This window comes from Lissotriton vulgaris, chromosome 4_1, assembly GCF_964263255.1.
Source record: "Lissotriton vulgaris chromosome 4_1, aLisVul1.2, whole genome shotgun sequence".
NCBI classification, from domain to species: domain Eukaryota; kingdom Metazoa; phylum Chordata; class Amphibia; order Caudata; family Salamandridae; genus Lissotriton; species Lissotriton vulgaris.
In genome coordinates this window covers 376116633-376141548 of record NC_141691.1, presented here as the reverse complement: position 1 = coordinate 376141548, position 24916 = coordinate 376116633, and positions in this window count along the sequence as shown.

Sequence of the window (24916 nt, the reverse complement as noted above, 5' to 3'; positions counted from 1 at the left end):
TATATATATAGATAGATAGATAGATAGATAGATAGATAGATAGATAGATATAGATATATATATATATGTGATTAAAACTTTCACGTATAAGGGAGGGTAAAGAGAAGGAACAAAATATACAGTAACAAATCCACACAGATTTATATTTACCTAGAATGGTGTGACGACCAACCCTGGACACGGGTCAGTTGAAGGATAGAAAGCCCCCAAAAGCTGCAGTTCCCAGTAGGCCAGCAGGTGCAGATCAGAATCAGGACAGGGAAAACCAGATTTGGATCAGGACAGGACCACCAAAGGGTAAGACCGGCACACGCAGTTCAGTTGCAACGCCTGCGCTTCTTCCTCTCTGCAGCTAACATCCAGAACCCCGATTGGGTTATCGATTTCACTGACAAAGTGCTTCACCAGCACCTCAGCTTCCCGGACCCCGATTGGGTCAGCAAATCTTCTGACAGAGTGCTTCGCAGCCCCTCTGCTCTCGATCACCTATTGAGTGTGTTGGGTCAGTGACAGGTCAGCTATTCGGACAAGTCGCACAAATTAACTAACTAAACCTACCCTAGTTATACTATTTTCCAGGTCAGTGTACCACTCCCCAATGTTGCAAGTGTAAGAATCCCCAATTTAAATTGGACAAAAGAGGAGGAGAGGTCATCACACCATAGCAAAATAAACTTTCTGCATCTCATATTTAAATTAATGTTCCCGCCCATCATTTTATTCTTCTCATGACATCTTTATTCCACCGACAATGAATGTTCTATTGTAAATACATTGTAATAACTTTTGTACATTAGAGCTTCCTCTGACAGAAGTAAAGGGTCAGCTTTCCACGATTTTCGCAGTTCATTCTGATGTTGGCAGAGGTTCAATGCCATAGCTTGTAGACTCGGGTGGATTTCAACACTTGTGCAGTACAGGTTTCCAATATGGAGTCACAGATCATCCCAGGTCCAAAGATTACAATACATGAAAGTGGAAAAGAAACAATTTTAGAACACAGAATAAATGATTGTATTGTATACCACTTATTTCTAGTCTATTCCCATTACTTTATTTTTAACTATTGCATTATGGTTAAGCAGTACGAACAGCTTAGCAAAAGCAGCAGTGCAAACTTCATGCATGTGGGTACACAAGGAAGCTATTTTAATTCTAGTGCGCAGAAGCAAAAGCTTCCCCCCAAGCGAAAGATACGTCATGTCACGTGATTATGGCAGATGCATGCGCAATAGAAAATCCAGCGTAGCAGCAGCCATTTTAATCCAAGCAAGTTATTGTTAGTAAAACACATATGCAAGCTTCATCTGGATACCCCGTGTTTATGTAAAATGCGATATTAATAGAACAAACATGTTGATTAATATGTTAACGTTATAACGAGAGGGCTGAATCCAAGCAAGTTGCGTTAAATGCGAATACTTGCTCCATCAATACCCTCTTTGATGATATTTGATATCATCACTAATTAATGAAACAGATGCCAACTTTTCACAATTCACCCAACTCAATCTCTTCAAACTTTCTATTTTGTTTCTTTCGATTTTTGCTGTGGAAAATTTTCATTTTCTTGTATATTTTACCATTCATCTCTTCTAATTCAAACTCATCAATATTTCTTTTTACTCCTCGCCTTTTTATGGAGTATGTCTTGTTATGCTTTCGACATTTGCAACAGATTAATATTCCTAAAACTAGTAAGCCTATTCCCACCATTGGCATCAGAATTCTACCTACAAAACTTTTTTCCTACTTTAGAAAGCCAACTACCTATAGAGGAGAGACCATCAGTAAGTCTCTTCCATGCACTATCAACCTCCAGTGGTTTAAGCTTTTTTTCCAAATTAGTAATATTTCTTACATACCTCTTAATTTTAACACTTTTGTCAGGTATGTAAGTGCAACAATGTTGCGCTTTCAACATTCTGCAGACTCCACCTTCTTTTGCTAATAATGTATCAAGAGCAAGTCGATTTTGTAAAACCCTTGATCTGATCGCATCCAATTCGGTATTGACCATCAAGAACGCTCCAGCAGTGTCAGTTGATAACCGATCCACTACCGTTGACAATTTGCAGATTCTATGTGTATTTACAGCCACTCCCACTGTAGGCATCCATTCACTAAATATATCACCTACTATTTCACCAAAACTAGCTCTTTTACTACGTATTAATCCATTAGTTTCTTCATTGTTTCCAGTGATTTTATTTACATGATATATTTTTGGGAAGACTATTCCAAAATAACAGCTCCCGTACCAATGGTCTGGCAATTTGTAATAAGCCTTGTTTCCGCATATAAAATAAATTCCATGAAACACAGGTTCAGTTTCATCTTTGAAACCCCAACCCCCAATTACCTTATAATTGTGTTCACATTCACTGGAACCAATGAATATATTGTTATAATAACTAGTTCTTTCCCTCTGGAGACAGTTTCCCCTTCTTTTTGAAATCCAGCAACATAGCAGCATGGGTTTTGCCATTTTGGGTGTACCCTATACTTTCAGCCTATTTTATGATTTTTATCATCTGCCTTTCTTTGGAAATTCTTTCTCCTTTTCTCGAACATATTCAAAAATATTTTCTCCTTTTCTTGTAACAAACATGTTAAATTATTCTTGTGTGCTTCAGCTATATCTGTGGTACATATAGTTAGAAAATATTCACCCATATAACGTGTCACATCACTAGTAGTATGTACAGGATTCATGTTACTATGTATAGGGAGTTCTGAAAAGATCACATCTGAATTTGAATAGTAATACTGTAAAGGTCCTTTCTTATAGAATAAGCTAGGTAAAATACTACATGAAATACCATATGTTAGTGGTAAATGATGGTAGGTAACACCTTCGACTACTGAAGTAGGTAACTTCATACAAACATAGCAATCTTCTATTTTCATAGCTTCTACATAATGTACTAATAGGTTTTCAAATACATTTAAGTGTGTTCTGTTTTTAATTCCAGTGTAATGTAGTCCTTCCTCATCTGATGCTTCTAAATCTACCTTCTGTTGTTTAACACTAAGTGCCTTTTCTTGTGTACCTATTTTTCTAGGTGTATTCATTGTTTGCATCTCATCTGTATCTACTGTTTGTTGCTTATTAGTTTCATTCTTCATGTCTCTACTCATTATGTAAGGAATAGCTATTATCAATCCTAACCATACTATGAGTACTATTGCTATACTACATGCACATATTCTACAACATGTTTTTAAACAACGTCTTTTCGGTCTTCCATTAACAGTACGATCAGCCATTTCTGACTAAGGAGATTCAACCCCTCTTTGTAAATTTTATATAGCTTTTTTACCCTGTGAAGTTTTTCAAGTTGGTCTTACTTCTTCATCAGTCTGATCAGCAATCAATTCGTCATCACTTTTGTCACTTATTTCTAAGTTTTCAAAATCTTCAAGAACAATGTAAGTCCATTCAGGGCCTCTAAGTGTATTATTTAGCCTTTTCAATTGTGGACTTCTCCTTCTTGGTTGTATTACAGGTGGATCAGTTTGACTTGTTATTTCATTCACTTGTTCAGGTTCTTCATCAATTTTCTTTAAACGTAATTTCAGTTTTTTAATGAACCTAGGCCACTTATCTCCTTTTCTGAATCTTTTAGCTGGCACTGTGCTTCGGCCCTCTTCCAACCCTCTCTTATTTTCATTCAGTTGTGGCACATCTATTTCAATGCTGTCTTCTGTATCCGTCTCTATCTGACTAGGTCCAGGTCTTATTTCTTTTTCTTCTACCTGGTTACTAATCTGGCCTGGTTCAGGTATTGGCTGTAATTGACTTTGTTTTGATTCACTTTCTTCTTCCTGAACCCAATTTTCTACTCCTGACTGGTCCTGCTCAAGCTCTTTGAACCCTTGCTTTTCTTCAGCTCGAGCTTCCGCCCTTTTTCCTATCTGTCCCTCCTCAGAATCTGGAGATCTTGGTGGAGTGTCGATATCCTGATTTTTCCCTATCTGGTCTTCCTCAGTATCACTTATAATTAGTATTTCTATGATCTGAGTACCTTCTTCTAAACCTGTCTCATCCTCACTATCACTCTGTCTATCTAGATAAGTTTGACTTCTGGTTCTCACATATTCTGCAGGTATGACGATTACTGGAATCCAATCATTTTGACTGGTGCTTGGTTGTTTCTCTTCAGCTACTTCAGGATCGATATCTTGAGACCCCTCAGCTGCACAACCTTCAGCTTCAGTTTCATCCGGCTCAGTCACTCTTTTTGTATGACTGGCGTGAATCCAGTTTGGAACTCCTTCGCACTTTACAGCTGTGGTGGTAACTAAAATCACTTGTCATGGTTTCCCCCACCTCGCTGCCAGGCAATATTTTCGAGTATGTTTGTTTAACACTACCCAATCACCTTGGTTCAGGTCGTGTGCTGGAGTGGCTTGACTGGCGACAGCACTTCTCCCCCCCGGTGGGAGATAGAATGCACTTGGTCAGCCAGTTCTTTGCAGTACTCCAGTACTAAATCATCAGATATATATTTATCAGCTTGTGTCCTGGCACCCATGCTTGCCTCATTGCTCTTCCCATTAGTATTTCATGTGGACTCAAGCCTGTGTTTCCGATGTGGAATACTTCTAAGTCTCATCAGAACAAGTGGCAAAGCATCTGGCCACTCCAATTGAGTAGACTCATACACCTTTCCCAATCTTGACTTGATTGTGCCATTCAGTTGTTCTACCACTCCAGAAGCCTCTGGGCGGTATGCACACTGTAGTTTTTGTTTTACATTGAATGCTTCACAGATTAGACTAATTATTTCACTATTAAAATATTTTCCTCGGTCTGATTCAATAGTTACTGGAAAACCGAACCTCGGAATAAGCTCCCTGTCAAAAAGTTTGGCTACAGCGAGGCTATCATTCCTACGTATGGGGTAAGCTTCTACCCATTTTTAAAATAGGCAGATAATGACAAGAACATATTTTAGTCCCCGACAAGGGGGTAACTGAATGAAATCAATCTGCAATCGTCTAAAGGGACCCGCTGCCCTTCCAATCCTTCCTGGTAGTACTACTGTTTTCTTCCCTGGGTTCATTTGTTGGCAAATCAGGCATCATTGGCAAAGTGCCTCTGCTATGTTCCTGAATTTCGCATTGAACCATGAATGTCTGAACAGACGTATCATAGCATCTCTTCCCAAATGAGAATCTCTGTGAAACATCCTAGCCATAGGAGCAAGCATACAGTCTGGTAACATTGGCCTCCCATCAAGATAAACAATGACCCCATCTTCCATCCTTCTTTGACAACCTATTTTCCTCCATTCTTCCTTTTCTTTTGGTTCTGCTCCATTTTGCAAATCGCTCACTTCTTCCCACGTACTCAGACCTTCTAGCAACATAAGTTGGCAGCTGTTTCCGTCCACCTCAATTTTCTTATTAACAGCCATTTAAAATTTTGCACAGTGTTGGGCTAACTGGTCAGCATATCGCTTACCGGCTGTCACTTTGTCATTTCCAGATTTGTGAGCAGCACACTTGACCACAGCCACTTCTTTTGGAAACTCTATCACTTCAAGTAAATCTTTTACAAAATGAACATTTTTAATTGGAGTACCTGAAGAAGTCAGAAACTCCCTTTGTATTCATAGTTGGACATAGTCATGCACAACCCTGTAACCATACTGGCTGTCAGTGTATATGGTTACTTTCCAATTCTTCCCAAATTTGCAGGCTTTCGCTAATGCAATCAATTCGGCTATTCGTGCAGACTTGACTCCAGGCAAATAGAATGCTTCAATTGGACCTCCTTCTGTGTAGGCAGCACTAAGACCTCCTTCCTCATGTCTCATGCATGAGCCATCTACAAACAGCTCATATTCAGAATCAATTAATGGCTCTTCTCTTATGTCTGGACCTCGTTTTGTACTATATTCAGTCAAATCAATACAGTCATGTTCAATTTCTCCCTTCACTTCTGCAAAGTGTGAATTAGGTAGCAAGGTTGCTGGGTTCAAAACATTACACCTGGCAATAGTTACATTTCCTGCACCTACAAGGATTCTCTCATACTTAGTCAGCCGACTAGGTGTGAGATACTGGGTCTTGGTCCTGGTTAACAGGATCACAACTGCATGTGGAACATACACAGATACAGGATGTCCCATAATAATGGACTCACTCTGCTCTAGGCTCATGCAGGTTGCAGCTACTGCTTTCAGACATCCGGGCAATGCAGATGCCACTGGGTCTAATGTGGAACAAAAATATGCCACAAGACGCCTCATCAGACCGTGAATTTGAGTCAGAACTGAAAGTGCACAATTATCTCGTGTGTCACAGAAAAGTGCAAAATCTTTTGAATAGTCAAGCATCCCTAATGCTGGAGCTGTGCACAGGCATTCTCGTAATTTTAAGAAAGCAGTCATGCTTTCGTCATCCCATTCTACTGGGTCTTTTGCTGTCTTCTTTGTCATTTGTATCAATGGTTTTGCTAGGACTGCAAATCCTATAATCCATTACCTGCAGTACCCTACAACTCCAAGAAACATTCTGATTTCTTTCTGAGTTTGAGGCAAATTCATGTTTTTAATTATTCTGATTCTTTCTGAGGTAACCCTTCTGACGCCTCTTTCTATCTGGTGCCCCAGATATTTCACTGACGAGGTGCAAAACTGTAATTTATCAGGTGATACTTTATGTCCTCCTTCACCTAAATGATTCAGTAAAGCATATGTCCTCCTTCACCTAAATGATTCAGTAAAGCAATGGTATCAACAACACAGTCATTTCGTGTTTTAGACTCTACCAATAGGTCGTCTATATACTGGACCAGTACTAACTGTCCAGGTAGTACCAAAGACTCAAGGCACTTTTTCAGAATCTGACTAAAAGTCGATGGACCCTCTGTATACCCTTGAGGAACTCAATTCCAGACGTACACATGACTTTCGAATTCAAATGAGAAAATAAGTTTGCTATCTGGGTGCAATGGAGTTGAGAAAAATGCGTGACATAAGTCTATTACATTAAACCATCCAGCCTTCCACGGTATCTGATACAGAATTCCTGCATGATTTCGCACAACTGGACAGCATGGAACAACAATCTTATTAATCTTGCAAAGGTCTTGTACAACCCTGTACTTGCCACTCGGTTTCTTTATCCCAATTATGGGCGAATTACATGGACTACTCTTTATTTCTTGTAAAATGCCTGCTTCAACCAAACGTTTTATTTCTGTTGCAACCCCTGTTTTTATTTCTGGGTTCATTTTGTACTGTCGAGTATTTGGGGAAACTGCATCTTCCTTTACTGTTACTTTTATTGGATCGACATTTGCCATTAATCCTACAACTTTTCCGGTAAAATCCCATACATTATGCTTTACAGTCTGTTGTAATTCTTCTGGTAAGTCCTCTATATTTAACTTTTAAGTCTCTGTTTCTTGTTTTGCTAACATTAGTTTATAAATTCCATCTTCGTCTGGAGTTTAAATTTCAACAGCACTTGGGGTACAGAAAATGGTGCAATTCATTTTACACAACAAGTCTCGACCCAATTGGTTTACTGGACTTGAATCACATACAACAAATCTATGCATTTCTTTAAAATTGCCTACTCTAACTTCCATAGGTTCTGTACCTGGGGTACTAATTAGTTTATTAGAAACGCCCACTACTTGGATCGCTTCTCCCGAGAGGGGTAGGTTTAGAACGTCTGCTGTTCTCACAGTAGAACGGGTAGCACCAGTATCGAATAGAAAGGTAGCATCATTTCCCTCAACCTTTCCTTCAATGTATGGACCAGACTGATCTACCGGCAAGGAGGCACCAAGTATGCACTCCTCTTCCTCCCCTCTCAGGCACCGTCAGTAGGTGTCTTCACAGAAAAATGTTACACTCAAAATAAATTGTGAGGTTGCTTTATCTCTCTTTTCACTTCCCTCCCAATTTGTGGTATCTACACTCTGTTGTGCCTTGCTCCTGTAATTTGGCATAGGTGCAATGGGTAACTGGTTTTGTATTACCTGCTGCTGTGGCTTCATGGCACCTCATTCTGCGTCTGTGGATTCAAATCATTATTTTGCACATTACCATTTTGCACAGCCTTACACTCGTTCCTCCAGTGCCCCAACTTGCCACACCCTTGATAAGGGAAGTTCTTCTTTGCCTCCTCTCTATTGAACTTTCCCCTCTGCTTTCCTCCATTACCGTCACCCTGATTCTGGTTATTATTTAATTGGCTTAACTGAAGCTCTTGTTGCTCTGCTAATTTTACTTGGGCCCACATTACTTTTTCTTTTAACTCTTTTTGTTTGTTATCCAGCTCATCTTCACAATATTTAGCATATTTAAGGATTTCATCACTTGGTTTGGCCTGCCAACACATTTTATGGTCCTTAATCCATTGTGAAATTTCTGGCATTAATCCTGATACAAATCGATAAATGAAATGCGTCATGTCCTTCATATCAATGTTGTCCAGACCGCTACACTGTTTGAATACTTGTAATGAGCGTTCATAATATGCATGCACAGATTTATTTTTATTCTGAGTGGTTCTATCTATTCTCGTCCAATCTGTCTCCTTTGCGGGCAACTTCCCCTTGAGGTAGAGTATTACCTGGTTGTACTTCTTCATAATTTCTTCGGAAGGGGCCCTCTAGGGTACTCATCACTAGGCCAATCAACAGCAATTTTACATTCTGTCCATAAATCTACAGGAACCAAAATGTCAAATAATCCATCTAAATCTTTTAAAAGACATTTTGAAACTTTCACAAATCTCTCGACTTGTCTGTACCATTCTACAGGTTTCTCACAAAGTTTTGGGAAATCATTTGTAAAGGATAAAATATCCTGTCGGGACCATGGGATAGGCACATAACCTCCACCTGGTACCTCTCTCATAGGACATAATTTTTTTACATATTCAGAAGCGATTTGTTTAGATCGAACCTCTTCTTTTTTCTCTGCCCATCTAGTTTTCCATTTTTCTAATTCACCCCATTTTTGAAATAAAATCATCAGCTCTTTGATTTGTACCTTTTTCCCTGACACATTCATGTTTTCAAGACCTTTGTCAGAAAATTCAACTTTGATATGGTTTCTGTAATACTTTAGATTTTCCAATGTCAATTCCCATACTAGCTGCTGTGTCCATTAATGTTTCATGAATCACTTTTGTATTTCTAGTAATACTTTTACATATAAATAACAATTCATCTTCACTAAATGTATTTAATCTACCCAATCCCACATTTCCAGCCATCATTTCCTCCAATTCAACTCTTAATTTATATATATCCAATGGCTTTGGCTGTGATTTTGGTTTTTCTATTTCTCGTGTCCATATCTCTATTTCTTTTGGGGTTACTACCGTGGCACTTCTTTAACCTAAGGATGTTTCTATTTGTACTTCTCTCGAATTTACAGGAGTGGTTTTCGTAATCGTACTACTTTCTGGTTCTCTTATTGGTAAATCCATTAAAGAAATTACTGATTCACATTCACTTGCCTGATCGCCTATTATCAAAGGTTATTTTCTTTGCTGTACTACCGATGTAGTCAAAACGGGAGTTTTAGGACTAGCTTGTTTGTCTCCGTACAAAGGAACAACTGGGCCAATAGTTACCAGTATTGTCAGGGCTTCGGGACTTGTATTTAATTGGGAAATCTTCTGAATTAATTCACTTCTCTGTTTATTTAATGCTTCTCTTTCTATATCCTGTAATACCGTTTCTATTGAAGTCTCATGTACCACTTGTGGAATCAAAGGTGGTTTCAGAAGCGGAGCATTTGGATTTACTGTGCTTGGTTCCTCATTATAAGGTGGTGGATTTTTCATTAATAAATCCTCCAAATAATCATCATCTGATTCACCACTAGTCATTAAATGTTTTGTTTTCTCAGTCCTTTTACTTCCAGTAGGTTCTTCTAAAGTTAATACAGGATATAGTCCTTCCACTATCATGATCTGTTGCCATTGTTTAATTTGTTTGTCTCTAGTTTTTCGAGGAAAGTTAGGGTAGAATTTACTCAACCCTTTTTCACTTCTGGGTCTTTCTCGCTCGAAAGCCTCAATCTCCCATTCTTCTAGTGCCTCATACTGCGTTAGTCTAGGTCTGGGATTCAAGTCATTCATACGTGTCCTTAAATTAAACATAACTCTGCCATTAAAAGTACCGTATTGGGGAAATTCCAAAACTCTGTCATCTTTAGGGTATTCCACCCAATTTTCTAACCATACGCAAGTGTGGTAGCCCCTGTCAAACATCATGTATGATGCAAGCGTATTTGGTGGTGGAATAATAATTCCTTCTCTAGTTTTAATCGGTTTATCTTTTTTAAAGAAATTCTTCATTCTTTTTACAAATAACATTTTTCTTTTACCTCCATACATGATATAAGGTCTGCCTCTTATCATCTGTTCTTTAGCAAAACCTAAGTATTTCCTATCAGGTCTGTTTCCGTCAAGTGGACCTATATGCCACATATATTTTTAACTGGATTTCAAAATTTTCAATTATACTTGATTGTTTACCTAAAGTGCTTCCAATACCAGTGCGTTTCTATTTTTTTCTTTAGCCAATCAACAATGTAGTTTCAAATAACAATAGCCAATGATTGCACGTCTTTTCTCGAGAGACGAGTTCCCACGCTCCTGAGCTCACCCCTCCTTTACAATTGCTACCTCAGCTACACACCCGCTGTCTTAACCAATACCAGCGCGGCTCTGAGTGACCTCAGCGCAGCATCGCGACTGACTCCCTCCTTTGCAAGGTAATACGAAAACCTTTTTCTTTTCCTTTTAAAGTACAGATTTTATATTTAACAACGTAAAAACATTCGCCACTGTACCTGAGTGACTAATTCAAAGGAAAGTTAAATTTCACTCACTACGAGTAAATCCCCTCCGCTTACTCTTCATGTACTACGAGTAGATCCCTTCCGTCTACCCTTCATGCAAGCATTAGAGAACCTGCTACTCCTTCAGACTTATCCACTCCGGGATATACTAAGGCCAAAGTTTCACCAGCGAACCCCTTTGCTCTCAATCAAGCTCAGACAAACCTGCTACTCCTTCCGTGTGACCCTTTCTAGGTGATATTGCACAAAAAGTTTTGTTAGCAAACTCTTTGCTATCATTTATTCACACACTCATTCAGAAAACCCTAAATAGTGATTCCGGTTCCACCTAACCATGCACTAATTTCCTCTAGGTAAGTGACCTCACTGAAGGGTGGCTTCCATTTACCACCCGCTATTCTGCCCCCGGGGATTCCAGACAAAGCATATAACAGGTACGAATAATTTTGGTTAATACATACATTCAATACAGCATTGTTGTAAAATGAATGTAAAATCAGATCGATCAATATTCAGTACATATCTAACTAACTACCTATCTTAACTAAACCCTAACCATACTACTGCTACCAAAAGAATATACTGATAGAGCGCACAGGTCACCCGACTATAATTTTGTCAAACTCACATGGGCTCATAAATCAATAACTTGACAATTTAATCAGGTAACCTTCGCTCTACTATCAGTCTATTTTATTTACTGAGTCCTATACCATTGAATTACCAAACCTTGTCACTGGTACCTGTAAACCTAATTGGATCAGGGTGTTAGCATATTAGGAAAATAACATTTGAACTCCTATAATAACCACAGACTCTGGAAGTTTTAAACTCTTTATCTAATTTTCTTAAATGGTCATGATCCAAAGATTAAACACCACAAGACTCTCAATAATGAAAATCAGAACCAGAACGTAACTATGCAAAAGATGTATTAAACTGATTTCGATCATTTAGCAATAAGGGAAGGTAAGAAAAAGGAACATGCTATATAATCAAATGATTTGAGCATTTTTACTTTGGGAGGGTAAGAAACAGGAACATGCTAAGAAATCAAACCAATTCAGCAATTTTTCAAAGGGAAGGTAAGAATGGGAACATGTTAAAAAAAACGATTTGAGCATTTATTCAAAGGGAGAGTAAGAAAAGGAACATACTATTCAAGAATTTTTCTAAACATTTTTAACCATAGGGCGCGTAAGAAAAGGGAACATATATATGTGATTAAAACTTTCACGTATAAGGGAGGGTAAAGAGAAGGAACAAAATATACGGTAACAAACCCACACAGATTTATATTTACCTAGAATGGTGTGAAGACCAACCCTGGCCATGGGTCAGTTGAAGGATAGAAAATCCCCAAAAGTTGCAGTTGCTAGTAGGCCAGTAGGCCAGCAGGTGCAGATCAGAATCTGGACAGGGAAAACCAGATTTGGATCAGGACAGGACCACCAAAGGTTAAGACCAGCAACCGCAGTTCAGTTGCAACACCTGCGCTACTCCCTCTCTGCAGCTAACAGCCAGAACCCCGATTGGGTTATCGATTTCACCGACAAAGTGCTTGGCCAGCACCTCAGCTTCCCGGACCCCGATTGGGTCAGCGAATCTTCTGACAGAGTGCTTCGCAGCCCCTCTGCTCTTGATCACCTATTGAGTGCGTTGGGTCAGTGGCATGTCAGCTATTCGGACAAGTCGGACAAATTAACTAACTAAACCTACACTAGTTATACTATTTTCCAGGTCAGTGTACCACCCCCCAATGTTGCAAGTGTAAGAATCCCCAATTTTGATTGGACAAAAGAGGAGGACAGGTCATCACACCATATCAAAAGAAACTTTCTGCATCTCATATTTAAATTAATGTTCCTGCCCATCATTTTATTTTTCTCATGACATCTTTATTCCACCCAACAATGAATTTTCTATTGGTCAATACATTGTAATAACTTTTGTACTTTAGAGCTTCCTCTCACAGAGGTAAAGGGTCAGCTTTCCACGATTTTCGCAGTTCATTCTGATGTTGGCAGAGGTTCAATGCCATAGCTTGTAGACTCGGGTGAATTTCAACACTTGTGCAGTACAAGTTTCCAATATGGAGTCACAGATCATCCCAGGCCCAAAGATTACGATACATGAAAGTGGAAAAGAAACAATTTTAGAACACAGAATAAATGATTGTACTGTATACCACTTATTTCTACTCTATTCCCATTACTTTATTTTTAACTATTGCGGTATGGTTAAGCAGTACGAACAGCTTAGCAAAAGCAGCAGTGCAAGCTTCATGCATGCGGTTACACAAAGAAGCCATTTTAATTCTAGTGCGCAGAAGCAAAAGTTTCCCCCCAAGCGAAAGATACGTCATGTCACGTGATTATGACAGACGCATGCGCAATAGAAAATCCCACGTAGCAGCAGCCATTTTAATGCACGCACTTTATTGTTAGTAAAACACATATGCAAGCTTCATCTGGATACCCTGTGTTTATGTAAAATGCGATATTAATAGAACAAACATGTTGATTAATATATTAACGTTATAACGAGAGGGCTGAATCCAAGCAAGTTGTGTTAAATGTGAATCCTTGCTCCATCATGATAAATAATCAGCTGTTGTTGTAAGTTGTAGCTTGGTGAATAGTTGTGCAGTATAATTTAGCCTGAGGTAGACAGAAGAAGAGTGTGGTAAAGAAATCACACTGCAGAAGTACTTAGTCTGTTGTAATAATGCCTAAAAGCTACGGAGGGCTGTAGTTGTTATATTAGGGACATTTTGTATATAAGTAGAGTGCGTGAAACAGCGAAGGATCCACTTCCGAAACTCTATAGTCTTATCCCCAGGAAAGTAACAAGACCTCTTTTCACATCAAAAAGTCCTCTTGTGAAATTTTGGCTTTATCCCTAGAGGAGTACCAGGTCCTCCCGGAGCTTGTTAAAGAAGTGAGATAGCGCTGGTCATTATTATTACTTGCAATTTAAGAAAATCTCTTTGAAAAAGGTGAAGACTATCTCTTTATTTAGTGGAGCAGACAAGGTAGCATTGTTTTGTGTCGTTACTAACTGAATTTTGATTTACGAAAACCCCAGAAAAATATTGCTGTAATATTTTGTGAAGGGAGGGTCAGTATAAGGAGTAATACTGACATCTGAAAAAGCTGCGCTGGCATTGGTCAAACAGCGGGCGTGTACTAAGCAGTGATAGGTTGGTTGGTGTGAGCGGAGCTGGTATTGGACGAGATAAAAGACACATAGAGAGCCGTGATTGAGCGGTTGGTATGAGTCACGCAAGTATAGGACGAGAGTTGACCAATAGAATAAGTAGAATTACGGAAAGATTGTTTGTTTATTTATGCTGAGACCCATTAGTGAAAGAGTCAGAAAATAAAGTTGATGCAGAAAAGAAAGAATTTCTTCAAAAAGGACAAACCAATTGTGACTAGAGAGGGAATTCCGATTCCACCTCCAAAAACGCCTGCTTCCTACATGAGGTTAGAGTGAGGATATCATACGTGTATGTGGTTAGTGAATTGGATGGAGTATACCAAGGATGATGGCTTTCTAGCTTTTCCACAACATGGTACATTTAATGTAAGAATTTTGCAGAATTTGAGAAACCAAATGAATTCGTTAGTACAGAGTCCTAGAATGACGCTGTACGAAGCATTGGAAGAATGGGAAGTTGAGGCATTTGAGAGAGAAAGATACAGAATTGGGTACAGGGGTTACAGGAGTATGATGTTTAGATACCCATTTGAGAGTAAGGAAGAAAAGCTGAAAAGGTGGAGGAGAGTTGTGTTAACCGAAGAGTTGTACCCAGTTTTAACAGTTGATGAGCAGACGTAAGGAGAAAAAAAAATAGAGAGAGTCCAAGTGTAGAAGGAGATATGAATGATTCTTAAGACAATGAACTGTTAGAAGCCATTATGAACAAATGACCTCCACCTTATGAAGAGAATTTAGGGGTGGTGACTCCAAGTGCACCACAGATGGGAACCCAATAACTCCTCAAGTTTCAGATATAGCCAGAGTAGTGCGTGAAAATGAAGCTAATCTGTTGAATAAGGCAAAGTTGGAGCAGGTCCAGAAATTGAATCAGTTGAGTCTGATTGCAGAAGCACTGACTGTACTGGTAAGAATTGGTCCTGTAGTTCCATTGTATGGAGAAAGACAGAATGTATCAAAAGTACATGCGTTGGCTGTTCCAGAAAGTAGTATCAGAAGTGGAGCGAATGAGGTTTGGCAGGCAAATGTGAATAATACTTTGTTAGATCTTCCGGTTTGTGAGTTGATAACTGAGACCCCTAGAAGGAGCATACAAATAGATCCAAGGAAGATAGTGCCAAATCTCACTGCAGTATCTGGGAGTTCAGCTGGTCCTTCAAAAGAAGAATTAAATAATTGGATAAAATGAATGACTAAGCTGAAACCTCAACCTCAGAGTATAAATGTTAGTCAGTTAAAAGTGAATTTGGCGGAAATGATAATTATTAAAGTTAGTCCAGACAGATTAGGGACTTACCAAGATGAAGAGTTGTTGTTTTTGTGTAAAAGTATTACTTGGAGAGCAAAGAATCTTCATGAAAAAATATCAGAAGCTGCTAGTGAGTATGGAGTAGACATAGAGAAGTCGAAAGTGTTGCAAAAATCATACGGATTGGCTTTTACTGACAAGGATTTAGAGAGTTTAAATGCATCTGGAAAAAGATTGCAAATACAAGAAATAATGAATATTTTGAAGAAATGGGGAGGTGTAGATCGTTGGAAAAATAGATGGACGAGAAAGAAGGAAGAAGCAGCTAGTAAAGGAGGGTCTATGTTTCCCTTAAAAGAAACAGAGCAAGTCGAAAGGGTGTGTCCAATGAGAGAAGTTCCAGGTGATGGGTATGTTCATGTTCCTTGGACAAGACAGGATATATTGTCCTTCACAAATGATTTTCTCAGGTTAAGAGAAAAACCAGTTGAGTGGTACAAACAGGTAGAATGGTTTGTTAAGGTTTCAAAGGTTTTGATAAGAGATTTAGATGGATTGTTTGAGATTGTTGTTCCAGTTGATTTATGGACCGACTGTAAGATCACGGTTGATTAGCCAAAAGATGAAAATCCTAGAGACCATAAAACAGGTGCACCATTAGAGGAGGTAATAAAAAAATATGTAAACAAAATAGGGGGAGAATGATCCAATCGGATTAATGAGGGCAAACGTACCACTCAAGGGGAGTGGAAGGTCCAGCCACAGTCCGTGCCCAGCGCAAATATATATCCAAGAAGATGGACCAGGCTGTTCCTCAGGAGGGTAGTGTGCTAGTCACAGGAAGGAGGAAGCGTGGTGGTTAGAGTGTGTAAGCCTACCACTGGGTATCCATTATGTTGGAAATAATCGCCTCACACACCTTTGCAGGTGTCATGCTTCATCATAGGCAGTGCTCCTTGTTGGGTAGGCGGTGCAATTCCCAACGGGCACAACTCTAAGAGGGGCTCTTTATCGGAGATCTTTTAATCCAACTGCCTATGGGTGAAGTGCGGGTGTGGGACCAGGAGGTTGTAGACAAAAATATAAATTAAAATGGAGCCAGGGGTACCAGAGACTACTTTATTCGGGTGGTCCCTTGCTTCAGTATAAAAGTGAAGCTAGTCTGTGTTTACTGGAAATTAATTTTTCCTAGCTCTAGCCTAGACTAGGAAGTGATTAAAAATTCGGTCAACATGTTTCTCGCATTGGTACAATGACACGCGATTCTTCAGGATCTATGTGGTATAGTGTACAAACAACAAATTCTATGTCAGAATTATAGGCTCAGTACCAGTTGGGAGGGGGGGGGCGTTGTACCTCTGTTGCACTGTTCCTTGCCTGAGCTGGGGAACAAAAAAGGCTGGTTATGAGTAATACAGTTGGCATAATGTCCTCAACAGTAGTGACCAGGTGCACACAATGTGACATACTAGATTGTAGGTTTGAACTAGCATGTGTGACGCTAATGAGTGGACCGGGTTGCATGCTCTTGTGCGGTCCAACACTAGTATTAGGGCGCTCAGTGAAGGAATAAGTGAAAACATATTTGATTATTAAAATATTAAAAACAAAGCAGCAGCATTCTGGTCGTACCCAAAGGCTTGGGAACCAAACTCACCTAATGGTCAAGACCTACATACAACATCAATGCCCCTGCGGGTCGTACATCCGGGATGAGGCCTCTGTATATAAGGCTAGATGATGGAAATAAAAGACAAACCAGCAGTACATAGTGAAACCTAATCTCTACCCATCTGTTCTAATTCATGGACCTTACTAAGGTCAAGTGAGACGATGAGGGTTAGGGTGCATTATCCTGGTACATGGATCCTACTCACTATATAACAGACATGTGTCATATCTCGGGGGGATAAGAAAGAAGAGTATTTCCTTGAGTCCTGCAGAAGTATGTGATAGGAAAAATCGTGTAACACAGGGGAGGCCATAGACCCTGCAAATCACAGTATCCTTTCTGTGTTTAATTCAAGTATAATGCAAATGGTCACCCGTTCTCATGAGAAATGCCTGCCAAACTCATGGATAGAGCTACGTAATTCTAAAGTGGGAAGTAAGTTTTAAATTTACAGACGTCACCGTTTAAACCACCCGCTGTTAACCCGTAACAAGCTGTCATTGGGGGCAGGTGATGCAGGAAAGTTAAATTAACGCTGGGTGCCGGGGAATTGTGGAATGAGGAAGGCGAGATTTAATACTGCTCGCGGTTGTTGGGTGCAGAGAGTACCGCATCTGATCTCATCCGAGGGGGACAACACTCACCTTGGGTCTCCCGTGTAGTGGACGAACGTCCTACCCATCTCCGCCAGGATCGGGTAGATGGGGGGTAGGATCGCCCGGACGCCATTAAAAAGAGCAAGAGGCGTGGCCCAACTATTGAAAGGCAGTGTGTTTGTATGTCGCATGGGTTAGGTAGGGAACGTGGTGGCCATTTTAGAGTGGTGGTAATCCCTTATGAATGTAAGGTGTATGGGTTTGGAACGTTGTGAAGTATGATACATATCCTGGAGGAGCGTGAGCGAAATTACTCAGTTAAGCCCAAAGACAATCAGGAAGTTTGTCATAACTAAAATGCACAACCCAATGTGTATAATGCCAGCTAACGTATTAATATTAGTGTTGAGGGCACCTCTATGTGAAATTAAAATCGGTTTGCCCCGTAAAACAGGTGAGTATATACGATGAAATGGTGGATGTTAGAGGGGTAGACCCAGTTGTGTCAGAGTACCCATCTCGTGATGTTGACAGGAATCTGCGAGGTCACATTATTAAAGCTAACTACATGGTGGCCATATTGTAGTGGTATAGAACGTGGATCAGCCGAACCCATGTACAGTGTAAAAAAGTCTGAGTTTCACGGTGTGTTATCCCTGTCTGGTAGAAACAGGGTATCACCTCTCCTGCATGAGGTCAGTCGTGGGAGCAAGGGCTACTGTAAGGCATCATTTAAAGTGAACCCCAGGGGATATATTCATTCAACCCCTCTCTATCCATGTCCAATCGGTGTATCCACCGTTGTTCCTTGCGAAGAGGTTCTGTTTGGAACAGTTAGGGCTAGCTTCCCGTATAAACCACTTCAGTGAGTCAGCAGTGTGGTTGTGCTCAATGAAGTGCTTACACATTTTGGTGTTGTCCTTTTTGCATCGAAAATTACTGCGGTGTTCAGTAATGCGTGTTTTGATAGGACGTGAGGTCATTCCAACATATTGGAGTTCACATGGGCATCTTATTAGGTATATGCAATGAGTAGTGTTGCAATTGGTATGCCCCCTCAATTCCCACAAGAAGGACTCTGTTAGCTGTATTGTCTTGTATGTAGCAGTGTATGGGCAAGCGCTGCTGGAACCACAAGGGTAATGCCCTTTCACTGGTGGTAAGTGCCACAGGGTGTAGTGGGAGGTTTTTTTCAGTGTACCGGGTCTGATCTTTATCAGAATATCCTTCACATTTTTTGACCTCTTGAAGGCAATCCTCGGTAGTTCGAGGGATAGACTACCAGTGTTCAAGATTTGCCAATGGTGTTTGATGATGTTTCTTACTTTAGATGATACTGGTGTGTAAGTGGTTACACAGGTCATAGGTTCCTTCTCATCCGAAGTTTTAGCCCTATTTTTCAGAAGGGCCTCTCTGTGGTTGTTTTTGGCTCTTTTTTGTGCTTTAGCTATGTCTCTACAGGGGTAACCTCTCTCAGACAGATTTCTAAACAGGATAGCTCATTGGTTCTTGTTCTCAGAGAGTCTACTGCAATTGCGCCTTACTCTCAAGAACTGTCCAAATGGCAGGTTTGTACAAAGGGCTTTAGAGTGGTGACTGGATTAATGAAGTAAGCTATTGCGTCAGTAGGTTTCCTAAACATAGTGGTACTCAATTGGCCTTCCGTAAGTTGATTGTCAGGTCCAGGAATGGGATCTGTGTTTCAGAAACTGTCATGGTAAACCGCAAATAGGGGTTGAGGGTAATTATCCAGTCAAAAAATGCTTTGTAAGAGTCACTGGCACCTGTCCAGAACACCAGGATATCGTCGATGAACCTCTTCCACAATTTGATGTTGTTGTGGTAAGGGTTCATCTGGTGGTGTATGAATTTCTCTCCGAAATCCGTCATATACAGACAGGCTACTGAAGGGGCAAAAGTGCTGCCCATCAAGGTACCCTGTGTCTGATGGTAAAATCTCCCCTTAAATTCGAAATAATCCTCAGTTAAAGCTAAAGCAGCGCATTCCATTATGAATGCTGGCGGTGTATTGGACCCCCAGATTTCCTTATTTAGAATTTCTCCAATCACTCCTAGTGTAGCCCTCTGTGGGATGTTTGTGAAGAGGGCCTCCACGTCCAGGGTGATGAGGAAGTTGATCTGTTTGCTTTCCTGAAAAGTTTCAAGAAGGCGTAGTACATCGGTGGTGTCCTGTATATAGGATGGTATCCGCTTGACCAATGGTTGGAAGAAGTGATCACAAAATTGTGAAAGCAGTTCGAGTATTGAGTCAATGCCTGACACAATTGGATGTCCGGGTACTGGGGTGGTCTCTTTATGGATCTTGGGAACTATGTAGAAATAAGGGACCCGGGGGTTCTTCTTAACTTAGAACTCTGCTTCTTTTTTACTGATCCATTCCTCACATTCTGTCACATCAATAAAGCCTATAATCGTGCATTTAATGGCGTTCAGTTGGATCAGTGGGGATGGGGGAAAAATACCGCCCATCACTCAGTTGTCTGAGGCACTCTGTATCGTAGTCTTTGGTGTTCATGAGTACAGTAGCACCTCCCTTGTCAGCCTGTTTGATCGTGATAGCAGGGTCGTTGGCCAGGGACTCTAATGTCAGCATTTCGTTTCTCGAAATAATTCGGTGATTGTGCTGATAATTCAGAGTCCTCATTTCTTTAAGTACAGCCTGTTCGTACGTGAGGATTTCATTGGGGACCATTCCACTGTGGGAAGTGAATGTGGAGGGATTATGTAGGCCAGAGTCCTCAATTGTTTCACTCGGCCTACCTTCAAAGAAAGCCCTGAGTCTTATTTTGCGGAAAACTTTCTGTAGCTCGCACATCTGTTGGAAATGGTCTACCTTAGGTGTAGGGACAAACCCAAGGCCCTTCTGTAGTACTTGTTCCTCTTCCTTGGATAGTTGTCGGTCAGAAAGGTTAACTACCAAGCTTATTTTTTTGCTTTCCTGCTCCGGGTGTCCATTCCCTGTGGGGGAGTTGCTGCCCACTGTACTCTTTTCTTGGGTGCGCTTCCTCGCTTGCGCCCGCACCCTCTGCCCCAACCTCTGCCTAAAAAAGGTTGGTTAACACCTTGTGGGGCAAACTGGGGTGGGTATACGGGACCGTAAGGAGGTAGGGTCTGAGAGAATTGAGGGTATTGCCAAAGCGGTGACCCTCGGTAAGGGGGGTGTTGGTAGACCTGTTGTCCACGTCTTCCACCTCCCCTCCCCCTGCGATGTTGATGTGGTTGCCAATCGTCTCCGCTGGAATCACTACCGCTGTTTGAGCCCCTCCTGGATGAGGCAGTACTAGAGTCTGATTGGTAACTGGTACCTGGTGGGACAAAGTCGTCCTTAAGGTACGGGTACACCTTTTCTTTGTAGAAACGTTTGATATCTTTTTGTAATTTGGTTACCTTCTGGTTCATAAGGTATTCATTATGTTCCGCCAGTTGTTTGTTAAGTTCCATCAGTTTTGTTTTGAAACCTGGGTTAGGGACGGCTGCCTTGAGGGCACCCTCAGCGGCTTGAATACGGATCAGAAGTTTGTCTGCCAGGCGTTTGGCCTTGTTTACAATGAGGATGAGCAGGTCGTGGGTACATTTCCATGAAATCTGTGACCATTCAATTTTGAATTGTCCATCCTCCCAGAAAATTCTTGGGAAGTTCTTCACAATGAGGCCATTAGGTGCACTTTTAGCCTTAAAGTATTCAGCCATCAGTGCACCATGTAAAGAGATTCTGACCCATTCCCTCTTCAGATCGAAAAGGGCTTCCCAGTCAGCTGTGTTACTGCCTGAGGCCGTATCTACCTCCAGGCCAAGGATGGATGGAGTTCCCAGAATGGCTGCTGCATCTTCTTCCCCAAAACTCAACCCTTGGCCGTCCATCTTGTGGAGGCCTCCAGGGAAACAAAGGGAAGGTCGTATCCCCAAGGGGGAAAACCAGATGTAGTGGTAGGGGTATGGGGGGGTGTGGAACCACTCACTTCGGATGGTGTATACACTTTCTCCAAGATGGTAGAAAGGGTAATGTGGGGGATGGAGCTGGTCTTACCCACCAAAGAACAACTCCCACAGTGGTTAGCCGTGCTAGGAATGTAAACAAAATAGGGGGAGAATGATCCAATTGGATCAATGAGGGCGAAAGTACCACTCAAGGGGAGTGGAAGGTCCAGCCACAGTACGTGCCATGCCAAATATATATCCAAGAAGATGGCCAGGCTGTTCCTGAGGAGGGTAGTGTGCTAGTCACAGGAAGGAGGAAGCGTGGTGGTTAGAGTGTGTAAGCCTACCACTGGGTATCCATTATGTTGAAAATAATTGCCTCACACAACTTTACAGGTGTCATGCTTCATCATAGGCAGTGCTCCTCATAGGGTAGGCGGTGCAATTCCCAATGGGCACACCTCTAAGAGGGGCTCTTTATCGGAGATCTTTTAATCCAACTGCCTACGGGTGAAGTGCGGGTGTGGGGCCAGGAGGTTGTAGACAAAAATGTAAATTAAAATGGAGCCAAGGGTACCAGAGACTACTTTATTCGGGTGGTCCCTTGCTTCAGTATAAAAGTGAAGCTAGTCTGGGCTTACTGGAAATTAATGTTTCCTAGCTCTAGCCTAGACTAGGAAGTGTTTAAGAATCGGTCAACATGTTTCTCGCATTGGTACAATGACACGCAATTCTTCAGGACCTATGTGGTATAGTCTACAAACAACACATTCTATATCAGAATTATAGGCTCATTACCAGTTGGGGAGGCGTTGTACCGCTGTTGCACTGTTCCTTGCTTGAGGTGGGGAACAAAAAAGGCTGGTTATGAGTGATAATGGCATAATGTCCTCAACAGTAGTGACCAGGTGCACACAATGTGACATGCTAGATTGTAGGTTTGAGCTAGCATGCTTGATGCTAATGAGTGGACTGGGTTGCATGCTCTTGTGTGGCCCAACACTAGTATTAGGGCACTCAGTGAAGGAATAAGTGAAAAAATATTTAATTATTAAAATATTAAAAACAAAGCAGCAGCATTCTGGTCGTACCCAAAGGCTTGGGAACCAAACTCACCTAATGGTCAAGACCTACATACAACATCAATGCCCGGCGGGTCGTACATCCGGGATGAGGCCTCTGTATATAAGGCTAGATGATGGAAATAAAAGACAAACAAGCAGTACATAGTGAAACCTAATCTCTACCCATCTGTTCTAATTCATGGACCTTACTAAGGTCAGGTGAGACGATGAAGGGTTAGATTGCATTATCCTGGTACATGGATCCTACTCACTATATACCAGACATGTGTCATATCTCGGGGGGAAAAGAAAGAAGAGTATTTCCTTGAGTACTGCAGAAGTATGTGATAGGATAAATCGTGTAACACAGGGGGAGGCCACAGACCCTGCAAATCACAGTATCCTTTCTGTGTTTAATTCAAGTATAATGCAAATGGCCACCCGTTCTCATGAGAAATGCCTGCCAAACTCATGGATCGAGCTACGTAATTATAAAGTGGGAAGTAAGTTTTAAATTTACAAACGTCACCGTTTAAACCACCTGCTGTTAACCCGTAACAAGCTGTCAATGGGGGCGGGTGATGGAGGAAAGTTAAATTAACGCTGAGTACGGGGATTTGTGGAATAAGGAAGGCGAGATTAAATGCTGCTCGCAGTTGTCGGGTGCGGAGAGTACCGTATCTGTTCTCATCCGAGGGGGGCAACACTCACCTTGAGTCTCCTGTGCAGTGGACGAACGTCCTACCCATCTCCGCCGGGATCGGGTAGATGGGGGTAGGATCACCTGGACGCCATTAAAAAGAGCAAGAGGCGTGGCCCAACTATTGAAAGGCAGTGTGTTAGTATGTCGCATGGGTTAGGTAGGGAACGTGGGGGCCATTTTAGAGTGGTGGTAATCCCTTATGAATGTAAGGTGTATGGGTTTGTAACGTTGTGAAGTATGATACAAATCCTGGAGGAGCGTAAACGAAATTACTCAGTTAAGCCCAAAGTCAATCAGGAAGTTTGTCATAACTAAAATGCACAACCCAATGTGTATAGTGCCAGCTAACGTATTAATATTAGTATTGGGGGCACCTCTATGTGAAATTAAAATCGGTTTGCCCCGTAAAACAGGTGAGTATGTACGATGATATGGTGGATATTAGAGGGGTAGACCCAGTTGTGTCAGAGAACCCATCTCGTGATGTTGACAGGAATCTGCGAGGTCACATGGTTAAAGCTAGCTACCTGGTGGCCATATTGTAGTGGTATAGAACGTGGATCTGCCGAACCCATGTACAGTGTAACAAAGTCTGAGTTTCACAGTGTGTTATCCCTGTCTGGTAGAAACAGGGTATCACCTCTCCTGCATGAGGTCAGTCGTGGGAGCAAGGGCTACTGTAAGGCATGATTTAAAGTGAACTCCAGGGGATATCTTCATTCAACCCCCCTCTATCCGTGGCCAATCAGTGTATCCACCGTTGTTCCTTGCGGAAGAGATTCTGTTTGGAACAGTTTGGGCTAGCTTCCAGTATAAGCCACTTCAGTGAGTCAGCAGTGTGGTTGTGCTCAATGAAGTGCTTACACATTTTGGTGTTGTCCTTTTTGCATCCAAAATTACTGCGGTGTTCAGTAATGCGTGTTTTGATAGGACGGGAGGTCATTCCAACATATTGGAGTTCACATGGGCATCTTGTTAGGTATATGCAGTGAGTAGTGTTGCAATTGGTATGCCCCCTCAATTCCACAAGAAGGACTCTGTTAGCTGTATTGTCTTGTATGTAGCAGTGTATGGGCAAGCGCTGCAGGAACCACAAGGGTAATGCCCTTTCACTGGTGGTAAGTGCCACAGGGTGGATTGGGAGTTTTTTTTCAGTGTACCGGGTCTGGTCTTTATCAGAATATCCTTCACATTTTTTTACCTCTTGAAAGCAAACCTCAGTAGTTCGAGGGATAGACTACCAGTGTTCAAGATTTGCCAATGGTGTTTGATGATGTTTCTTACTTTAGATAATACTGGTGTGTAAGTGGTTACACCAGTCATAGGCTCATTCTCATCCAAAGTTTTAGCCCTATTTTCCAGAAGGGCCTCTCTGTGGTTGTTCTTGGCTCTTTTTTGTGCTTTAGCTATGTCTCTACAGGGGTAACCTCTCTCAGCCAGATTTCTAGACAGGATAGCTGATTGGTTCTTGTACTCAGAGAGCCTACTGCAATTGCGCCTTACTCTCAAGAACTGTCCAAATGGCAGGTTTGTATGTAGGGCTTTAGGGTGGTGACTGGAGTAATGGAGTAAGCTATTGCGGTCAGTAGGTTTCCTAAACATAGTGGTACTCAATTGGCCTTCCGTA